Source organism: Microtus ochrogaster, unplaced genomic scaffold (genome assembly GCF_000317375.1).
Source record: "Microtus ochrogaster isolate Prairie Vole_2 unplaced genomic scaffold, MicOch1.0 UNK71, whole genome shotgun sequence".
Taxonomy (NCBI): domain Eukaryota; kingdom Metazoa; phylum Chordata; class Mammalia; order Rodentia; family Cricetidae; genus Microtus; species Microtus ochrogaster.
In genome coordinates, this window is record NW_004949169.1 from 1,191,123 (window position 1) to 1,201,476 (window position 10,354).

Sequence of the window (10,354 nt, forward strand, 5' to 3'; positions counted from 1 at the left end):
ATGTTCCTGTTTCTTTCACATATGGTGCTAAAGATTGGTAGAGTTCTTTGACAAAATAGAGGGATAGCACTGGCATAGGAGATGGCATGTCCAATGCTTTCTCAGCTTTGATACTGAGAATGCTCAGCCCTTTTGAATGAATACCTAACAAGTGAAGTTGCTTTTTTCTTACATCTATTTCTTGGAGATACCCAATGATACTTTTATTACTTTGGGGACAATGATTAAATTTCATTTCAATAAATATATTCTACATGTAAGATTATATTGCTCTTTTTATTAGTTTTAGAGATTGTAGTAGCATTCCGTCTCTTGGTTTCATTTTCATCTTTTTATAGATATGTGGATAGTAATATATAATAATAGCAAAATGAATAGTTTCCTTAAGCCTGAGCATTTGCTTTAAAAGGCTAAGGATAATATATAAATGAAAATTTGATTGACATCTGAGGAAAATAATAAATCCACTAAAAGACGGCATTGCTCAAGTAACTCAAGATCCATAACTCAGAAAATAAATAGTAACTGTTTAATGTATAACAACAAAAAACAAACAAGAAAGGCTCCTAAGACATAACAACAAAACATGACAAAATTCATTATAAAAAAAATGAAGCAAAACCTATCATACTGAAGTTGGACAGAGCAACACAACAGGAGGAAGAAAGTCCCAAGAACAGGCACAAGCATCAGAGACCTACTCATTCTCACATTCAGGAGTCCCACATAAATACTAAGCAGAAAGCTACAATATATGTCAAAGGACCTGGGACAGGCTGTGTTGGTCCTGTGCTTGCTGCTTCAGTCTCAGTGAGTTTATATGACCCTTCCTCAGCTGATTTGGAGGGCCCTTTCTGATGCTCTCCATCCTCTCTAGCTCTTATACTCTTTCCTTCTTGTCTTTTGTGGTGTTTCCCGAGTTCTAACAGGAGGGATTTGATAGAAAAATTCCATTTAGAACTATGTGTTCCAAGGACACTCTCTCCACATAATGTCTGGCTGTGGGTCTTTGAGTCTCTTCCCACCTGCTGCAGGAGGAAGCCTCTCTGATGAAGACTAGATAAGAAACTGATCTATGAGTATAGCAGAATATAATTAGGCATCATTTTATTGAACTTTTTTTTAAACCAGTAGAATTTGGTTTCATCTTAGGTCTTTGGATGATTTAGTTTCTGATTCGTGGTCACACAAGCAGTATCAGATATGGGTTCCTTCTTACAGACATTGGATTACTCCTTATACAAGTTCTGTGCCACCATTGCTCTACCATTGATGTGAGTAGAGAATAATGGTCAAAGGTTTTGTGACTGGGCTAGTGTTTACATTTCTCCATTGGCAGGCTGCAGAGTACCTTCTTGCAACCTGCAACAAAGACATCAGAACATAACTGTGAAGACCCCCATATAGGTACCCTCTCAACTTCTTCATGTTCAATGAATTTTGTGAGTGTTGTCCTTGTAATGGGACCCCTCTATCAGGTTGTGGAGAGCAACCTGATATTTTAGCAACAGCCTGAGTTTATTGGGGATTTCCATAGGACCACCTTGGCCAACAACTCAACTGAATGTAGCCAAGAACTGAATGAAGCCTCCTTTTGTGACAAGAAACAGCCAGTTGTGACTCCACATTCCCCATGATTTGGAAACCTTATTAGTTTAACTTTCATATATTTTACGAAGTTTCCACTGCACTAGGTTTTCATATTATCCCTCAAATGCCCCTAAATTCCAGATGTCTCTCCCCATGCTCCTGCCTTCTCTTCTCTTCACTACCTAATCCTCCCCACCCCCAATGCACCTCTACAATCTATTCTATTTCTCCCTCTCAGGGAGATCAATATGTCTCCTAGTCCCCTCTTCTATATATACTTCTCTGCATCTACATGATGCATCTTGATTATCATTTATTTAATAGTCAATATCTACATACAAGTGAATACATATCATATTTTTCTTTTGTACCATGTTCATCTTTTTATGTTTGGCTTACCTCACTCAGGGTATTTTTTTTTCAATTCCAGCTATTTGCTTACAAATTTCATGATGTCATTTTTTTGAGTAGCTGAGCCATTTCTTCTGTTGAGGGACATCTAGGTTGTTTCCATTTTCTGGCAATCATTAATAGGGCAGCAATGAACAAGTGTCTTTTTGGTAAGATGGAGCATCCTCTGGGTATATACCCAAGAGTGGTATAGATGAGTCTGGTTGTAGATTGATTGATTCCCAATCTTCTTAGGAATGACTATGTTGATTTCCGTAGAGACTGTACAAGTCTGTACACTCACCAGCTGTGGAATAGTGTCCCCTTCTTCCATATCTTTGCAAGCATAAACTGTCACTTTATTTGTTTATCTTAGTCATTCTAACAGGTATAAAATGGACTCTCAAACTCATTTTGATTTGCATTTCTCTGATAGCTAAGGATGTTGATCATTTCTTTAAGTGTTTCTCATCCATTTGGTTTTCCTCTACTGATAATTCTCTGTTTACAACAGTACAGGAATTTTATTTTTCGAGACAGGGTTTCCCTGTGGCTTTGGAGCCTGTCCTGGAACTAGCTCTGTAGAGACCAGGCTGGTCTCGAACTCACAGAGATCTGCCTGACTCTGCCTCCCGAGTGCTGGGATTAAAGGTGTGCGCCACCATCGCCTGGCTTCAGTACCGGAATTTTAACTGGATTATTTGGTTCGACATCTAGTTTGTTGTGTTTGTTATGCAATTTGGATATAAATCCTCTATCAGATGTGGGGTTGGCAAAATCTCTTAGCATTCTGTAGGCTTCCGGTTTGTTCAGATGACAGAGTCCTTTGCCCTACAGAAGCTTTTCAGTTTCATGAGGTCCCATTTATTAACTGTTGATCTTAGTGTCTGTGCTACTGATATTCTGTTTAGTAAGTTGTCTCCTGTGTAATAAGTTCATGACTACTCTCCACTTTCACTTCAGTGGGGTTCAGTGTGTCTGGTTTTATGTTGAGATCTTTGCTCCATTTGGACTTGAGTTTTATGCAGAATGTTGAATATTGATCTATTTGCATTCTTTCACACACAAATATCCTTGCTCAATATTAGAACATCACTCTCTTTCTTTTAGATTTTGTCATTTAGATTTTTGTCTTTTGTCATTTAGATTTTGTCTCCTTTAGGAAAAATACTTTTGGGAAGGAGAAAAAGCATTATCCTTTGAAATAATTTAAAAAGTGAAAGTTAGTAGAGTTAAATAGTATGTGAAGATTTAGGTGGGTATAAATACTTCCTTCCTTTATTTATTTACTTATGATTAATTCATTTATTCATATTATAAATTTGGCAACTAAGTATCTAATGGTGTCATTCCACAATAGTTTGACCCTGTGAATATGGAATTCCAGTAACATAATTGTGATTAATATTAAAATTTCTCAAATAATTTGCTAGCATAAGCAGGAATATTATTAATATTTTACTATAATGATTATTCTAGAAATAAAATGTATATAGATCTATTTAATAAAGTTTAGTTTCAGATATGATATAGTGGTATTTTGCCAGAGATTCCAGGGCCCTATGCTATTCCTGGGGCTGTGCTCTGTAGCTAACTAGTTCCTGATTGACCCTGTGTGTTTTAGATATTAAACCAATGTTCATTCACTGCTGATTATGCATTAGGAATTTGGAAAATTATATAAAATTTGTCTTTATGCTGTACAAAGCAATGCCTTTAAGAGGACAGGCACCATTGAGACTTTGAAAGTATTTCTTGCCAGAGTCTGATTTTTTATTAGAACAAGAAAAAACATAAATCTAAAACTCAAAGGAAATTCCTTTAATTAACAATGGTCATTAACTTTTAAAGACTTAAACTTAAGGCTTTTAACTTAAAATTTAGGACAATCTAAATTATGAGATTAAGAAGACTTTTTTTCTAGGTAAAGGATATTTAAAAGTGTCTAAGAAATGACCATGGAAAACCCTGAACTAGAACATTGGATTTATTCCATGAAAGCATGAAAGTACTCACTCAACTAATACTGTAAATGGAAAGGAAATGTGAACAATCTCAAAGCAGAAGAGTTTATGGAGCAAGAACTTGTTATAAGGTTTTAGTATTTACTACATTTTGCAGATGATATATTATAACAGATTCTCAAGTTGTGCAAAAAATTACATTTAGATGATAACTTCCAAAGAATCTAACTTTTATTGATTGCAATTTGGTGTAACTCTTTTTGAACTCAAAGGAAATTTGAAAACCATGTAATTAGATTTTTATTTTTGAGCATCATATCCATCAGAAATGCTTTAAAAACTTTATTGATTACAGTTTACTTCTATTCCCCCTTTAACATCCATCTCAAATTTGTTTATGTTGTTTTTTAAATTTTGTTCTACTTTATAAAAAAACAAATTTTAAAAATCAAGTCTTAGTAATCACAAATAAAAGGAATCTTCATGATGCTTGGTCTCTCCTTGCCTAAAGAGTCTTTAAATGAGGAAGAAATGACTTCATGTTTTGATGTAAAAGACAAGATAAAATTTGTTTTGCTAATACTACTTTTAAACCTGTAAGTTACAGTTAAAATAGAGCAGGAAGTATAACAAAAATGGATGACAAGCCTTTTGATTAAACATTTTAAATGTCATATTTAGCATATCTCTGAGGGGTTTGAAGACCTGCTTAATTATACCTGATTTTTAACAAACTTTACTTTTTAGTTACTTGCTTTGGTCTTAACATCCATATACAGGAGTCTAAAAAAAGCCTGTTCACATAAATCAGTTAAATTTATACTTAGCATGACTACAAACTCAGTTCTGAGCACATTAAATAATTTGATCATTTAAAAAATAGCTGACCATTAACTTCTATGGCTTAATTGTCTTATAACAGTTTACTGCAAGTTAGTAGCTTTTATAAGAGTTGGATTTTACAGTTTTATCCCTCTTAAGTTTGAGCCTTGTAAATTTGAATTGATGATCCATTAACATCAAAATAAAACTTTAGACAAAGAGGTTATATGTTTTATAAGTCACTTTTTGTTAATCTGAGTATACCTTTTTAACCGTGGGAATTTATTATTGTACAAAACTCTATCCTAATCCAAAATGCATTGAAGATTTGCCATTGTCTCCTTAGTCTATAAAGAAGAGATAAGATCTAAAATACACGCGGTTTCATTAGCACTAAGAAATTTTATAGATGCTACCTTTCATCAATAACAACCACAGCTACTTCTGGATTTCCTTCTAGGTAGGTTTTTCTTGTTGGTGTTTTCTAGAGACAGAGGTGCCAACAGTTCAGTATTACTGTTGTGTTTCAATAGGACCGGATTTATTTATGTACCTACTATTTATTTTTAGAACAAGAAAACTCAGCTGAAGAAGCACACTAGACATTTTTTTTCCATTTCTGTCTCCCCTCACCTTTTTATCTCCAAACTATTCATGCTCCATCCAGTCCCACCTTCTGTTATTACTATACTTCATCCTTGAGGGCCTTATTTCAAATGTTTTCTTCCATGGCACACTTTGTACATTTACAATCCTTCTGCAACATTCGTTTTCTTTCAAATTAGGTCAGTCTCCATTCTCAGGGTATCTTTATCCTTCATGTGCTCATTTATCTATGAGGTCAGTTGGTGTTGATCCCCAGCCATCCTTAAGTACACCCAATTGGGATGAGGATGTGTAAGATGGGTTTCAAAGCTACCCATTCTAACTGCAAGTCTGATTTCTTTAGTAGTCCACTCAATAAAATGTCATCTGAGAATAAGCAGCCGGGTCCACAAAAATATTTCACCACTTGGAAACAGGTAATAAAAGCTGCATGAAGCAAGTTCAGGTAGTTGAGCTGTATAATCAAGGACGAGTACAATCTTTTTGCTGTGTGTGTTAAGCACATGAAATTGTACATAAAACATAAGCTCCTTTTCCTTTTTAAAATCATTTATAAAAGCATTAAAAACAATATCTCTACAGCATTTATAGATGTAATTTGAGGCAATACCCATGGTTTGTTTTTAAATCTTAAATGGGGAATATTTTAGATAATGATTTATTAATCCTATGTAAGATAACATGTTAATGCAACCTGCTAATTATTATCAATATAGAACAAGTATTAGTTAATGGCTTTATTCAATGGCACAAGAATTTTTGTAGGATTTAATCAGTAAATTGTTTAGAAATATCCTAATTGTAATTGTCCCTATACTAGAAGTTGGGCCCATTTAATTTTTTTTTTCATATGAAGGTAAAATTGCTATCAAGTATTTCCCACTATGAGAAAAAAAACATTTAAACAAAAATCAAGCAAACATACTAACCTTGGGACAGCTAGTTTAGCTCAAACTGCAGCAATGAAAGCCCTCCCTTCAGTCTTTGGAATTCACATGCTCCTGCTTTATCCTGACTTGGCAGGACATGGGCAGAAAGGACTGACAATGTGTGTCTCCTTCATCTCCTTTTATAAATGAAAAACTATAACAGCATAGATGTTAAGAATTATAATGTCATTGTGGTGTATTTTTCTGTTGGTGAGTATGTAGTGTCCTTTCCTATCTCTTGACCAGTTTTGGTTTGAATTTTATTTTGTTAGATATTAAAATGGCTATAGCAGCTTGCTTCTTAGGTCTGTTTACTTGGGATATATTTTTTCCAACCCTTGTCTAGAGGTAATGCCTATGCTTGATGTGGAGGTGTGTTTCTTGGATACAGCAGAAGTATAGATCCTGTTTTCATATTCATTCTGTTTGTCTGTGTCTTTTTATTGGGGAATTGACGCCCTTAAATTGAGGGATATCAATGGCCAGTGCTTGTTGATTCCTGTTATTTGGTTGTTGCTGTTGTTGTTGTTGTTTCTGTCACTGTTGTTGTTATTGTTGGTGTTGATGGTTGTGGTGGTGGTGGTGGCATGTGTGTGTGTGCTTCTTTTCATTTGATATTGCTGTGTAATTCCTGTATTTTCATGGGTGCAGTTAACCTCCATAGGTTGAAATTGTCCTAGCACCTTCTGTAGCAATGTATTTGTAAATAGATATTGTTTTTTATAATCTGGCTTTATCATAGAACATATTATTTTCTTCATTCTTAGTGATTGAAATTTGGGGGAGCATAGTAGTCTGGGCTGACATCTGTGGTTTCAATGTCTGCAGCATACCTCCCCAGACCCTTCTGGCTTTTAGAATTCGGAAGTCAGGTGCCATTCTAGTAGGTCGGCCTTTATATGATACTGTTACTTGATCATGTCTCCTCTCAGATTTTGTTTTCTCATTTGTTTGTTTTGGGCGTATTTTGTTTGTTTGTTTGTTTTGTGTTTTTGTGATAGGGTTTCTCTATGTAGCCCTGACTATTCTAGAACTCACTTTGTCAACCAGGATGATTTTGAACTCTGACAACAGACTACTTCTGCCTTTTAATTGCTGGGATTAAAAGCATATGCCACCACCTTCCAACTTTATTGCAGCTTTTAATATTCATTCTTTGTTCTGTAATGTCTCGAGTTTTCATTATTATGAGGTGAGGACACTTTCTGTTCTGCTTGTATCTATCTGGCATTCTCTATACTTCTTGATCCTTTTAGGTATCTAGTTCTTTAGTTTAGGGAAATCTTTGATTTTGTTGAAAACATTTTCTGAACCTTTGAATTGGGTTCCTTCTCCTTCCTTTATTTCTATTTCTTCCTTTCCTTTCTCTATTTCTATCTTACATTTATATTGTCTCACATTTTCTGGATATTTAACGTAAGGACGTTTTTTAGATTTGACATTTTTTTTGACTGTTGTCTCCATTTCTTCTTCAATTTGTAAGTTCTTAATTTTCAGAACTTCCTCAATTTTTCTATTTTCTTTATTTATTCTATTTCCAATATCCAGTTTTAAAGTTTTCTTCATTTTGTTATACTGTGTTTTCCTGGATTTCTTTAAGGGATTTATTTATTTCCCGTTTAAGGGCTTCTATCATATTCATAATGGTGGTTTTAAGGTCTTTTCCCTGTGCTTCAACTGTTGGAATATTCAGGTCTACCATTAGGATAGATCAGCTCTAGTCAGAACACATTGCCCTGACAGTTATTGATTTTGCTTTTATACTGGCAACATGGCATCTGGGTTGGAATGATTATTGGTATAGGTTCAGATTTCTGATTTTGTCCGTTGGGTGGGTGTTTTGTTGCTTTGTTTCTGTGTCATCTCTGGATTTTTTCAAGAGTGTACTGGCCGTGTCTGCAGATGAGACTGGTGTTGGATCTCAGGGGCAGTAGGAGAGGTGAGGATCTGCCTTCAGCCTGTGTGTTGCCCGGGGAGGAATGATGCTTTTGTTAGTAGGGAGTGCCTGCTAGAGCTTAGGATAAAGCAACAGTGGATCAAGAGAGGTCAGGAGGAGATGATCTATGGGATCCACCTGAGATGTGAGCAGAAGTGATGGAAGGCTACAGCTGGCATTCTGTTGCAGTGCAGGAATGCAACTGGGGGATTGAGTCTAGGGTAAGAGGGAGAGGAGGTCTGTGGGCAGCATACCTTGCTTTTCTGGCAGGCAAGGCCTATGGTTTGTCAGGGTGTGTCTGTAGGAGTTGGAGGCTTGGATATAGCAATGAATGAGAGGAGGGAACTGAGGAGGGGATGGTCTGTGGGATCCACAGGAGACATGGAAAGGGGGTGTTTTAACAAGTATTCTCAGGAGGTGACTTTGGAAAGATGATAAAATGATGACAGTAAAGACATGCAGGTGAGTATATGATATAACTACAAAAGAGCTCTAATACAATGGCTTCTCTAGCATTTTCTCTTGTCATTTATTTGTCAAATTTTAATTATAAAAGGGATATTTTATGAGAAATGTTTCTACCAGTTTCCCCCAGTTTTAAAAAGGTGTTTTTAAAATTCTGTCTCAGAGGACAATTATACACATTAAAAATATCTTAAAATCAAGTATGCTTTTTCCATCCTGTTTGACCAAAATTATTACTAGTAAGCCAGGCATACAGGTGTTTGCCTTTAGCTGTAGCCTTCAGAAGGTGGATGCAGAAGGATCTCTGTGAGTTCAGGGTTAGCTTGGTTGACATTGTGAGTTCCAGTACATCCAGGTTTATACATAGAGAGATCCTGTCTCAAAAACCACACTAAAAAAGTTATAAGTAATGGTTTATTTATAAGTTTTGCTGGTGGTATGTTAATTGATTATTTTTCAATTCAATTATTTCTCAGGTGACAGTGAAAACATGTTTGATCATTTGCAATATGTTTACCTGATGAATACATTGGTGTAATGATATCTGTGAAATAAATGACATCGTTTAAAACATTAGAGTAGATTTTGAAAGCAGACTGACAGAATGACAGGGCAGCTACTCATAGTTCAGACCTCCACAATATAGAATGCAATGAGCCAAAATATTGTTATTTTTCATTTTAGAATTTTAATGGTTTGTTTGTATGGTTCTTAAAATATCATGCATAAAACATTTTGCTAAAACAATAGTGAGCTATATATCCACAATGTCATTAGGAGTCAATACTCTAATAACTATAGGCAACAATGGAAATATTTTTCTCATACATTTTTGGAAACTGGTAACAGAAAAAAAAATGCAGCATGAAGAATTTGAGCTTTGGGAGGCATTCTGGATAGACCTGTAGATAAAATAGCTTGATTGTCTGTGCTGCTAGGAGTTTCTATAAATGCGACGGCAGTGACTAAGGTGTTTGATGCCATTACATCACCAATGATACTGTGATTCTGTTTTACTCATCTTCCCTATCATCCAAGGAGAAATAATAATGCATTCATCTGATAGTGAGTTAACTCCTAACTAAAAGTGAAGTAAGGCAAGAGAGAAGGAAGAATAATGGTTATGTAAAATCTGGTGTGGAACTAACCATCATATCAGAGACTTGGAGCATGACTGCCTTATATATTGGACTTTTCCCTAACGTAGTACCATATGATTTTTTTTATTTACAGTTAATAATATAGAGATAAATCTTCTTTCCAATACAGTTCAAAGTATAAGACTTGTATGAGAAAGATACCACAATGCATACTGAATAGTGTGCATGTATCCCTTGATAAAGGAAGACTAAATTTATCTCTTGAAATGAATGACAACTGAATGAAAATCTGTCATATCAAGTAATGCCATTTGCTCTTACTACAATTCAGAAAAATTCTGTTGGAATACTTAGTGTGGTGAGTTTGTTAGGAAAATAACATTAGTTTCAGTAGGGAACTCATCTGAAATTTCTAAATGAAAATAACATGATGCTACAAATAATTGGCAGAAGGACCCGTTCTACATATAGAATAGTCTCCTGCAATCAACTACAGTATTAAGAAAAATTCTTTTTATGGTCAGAACACAAAATGCTTTTCTGGTCTTTTTT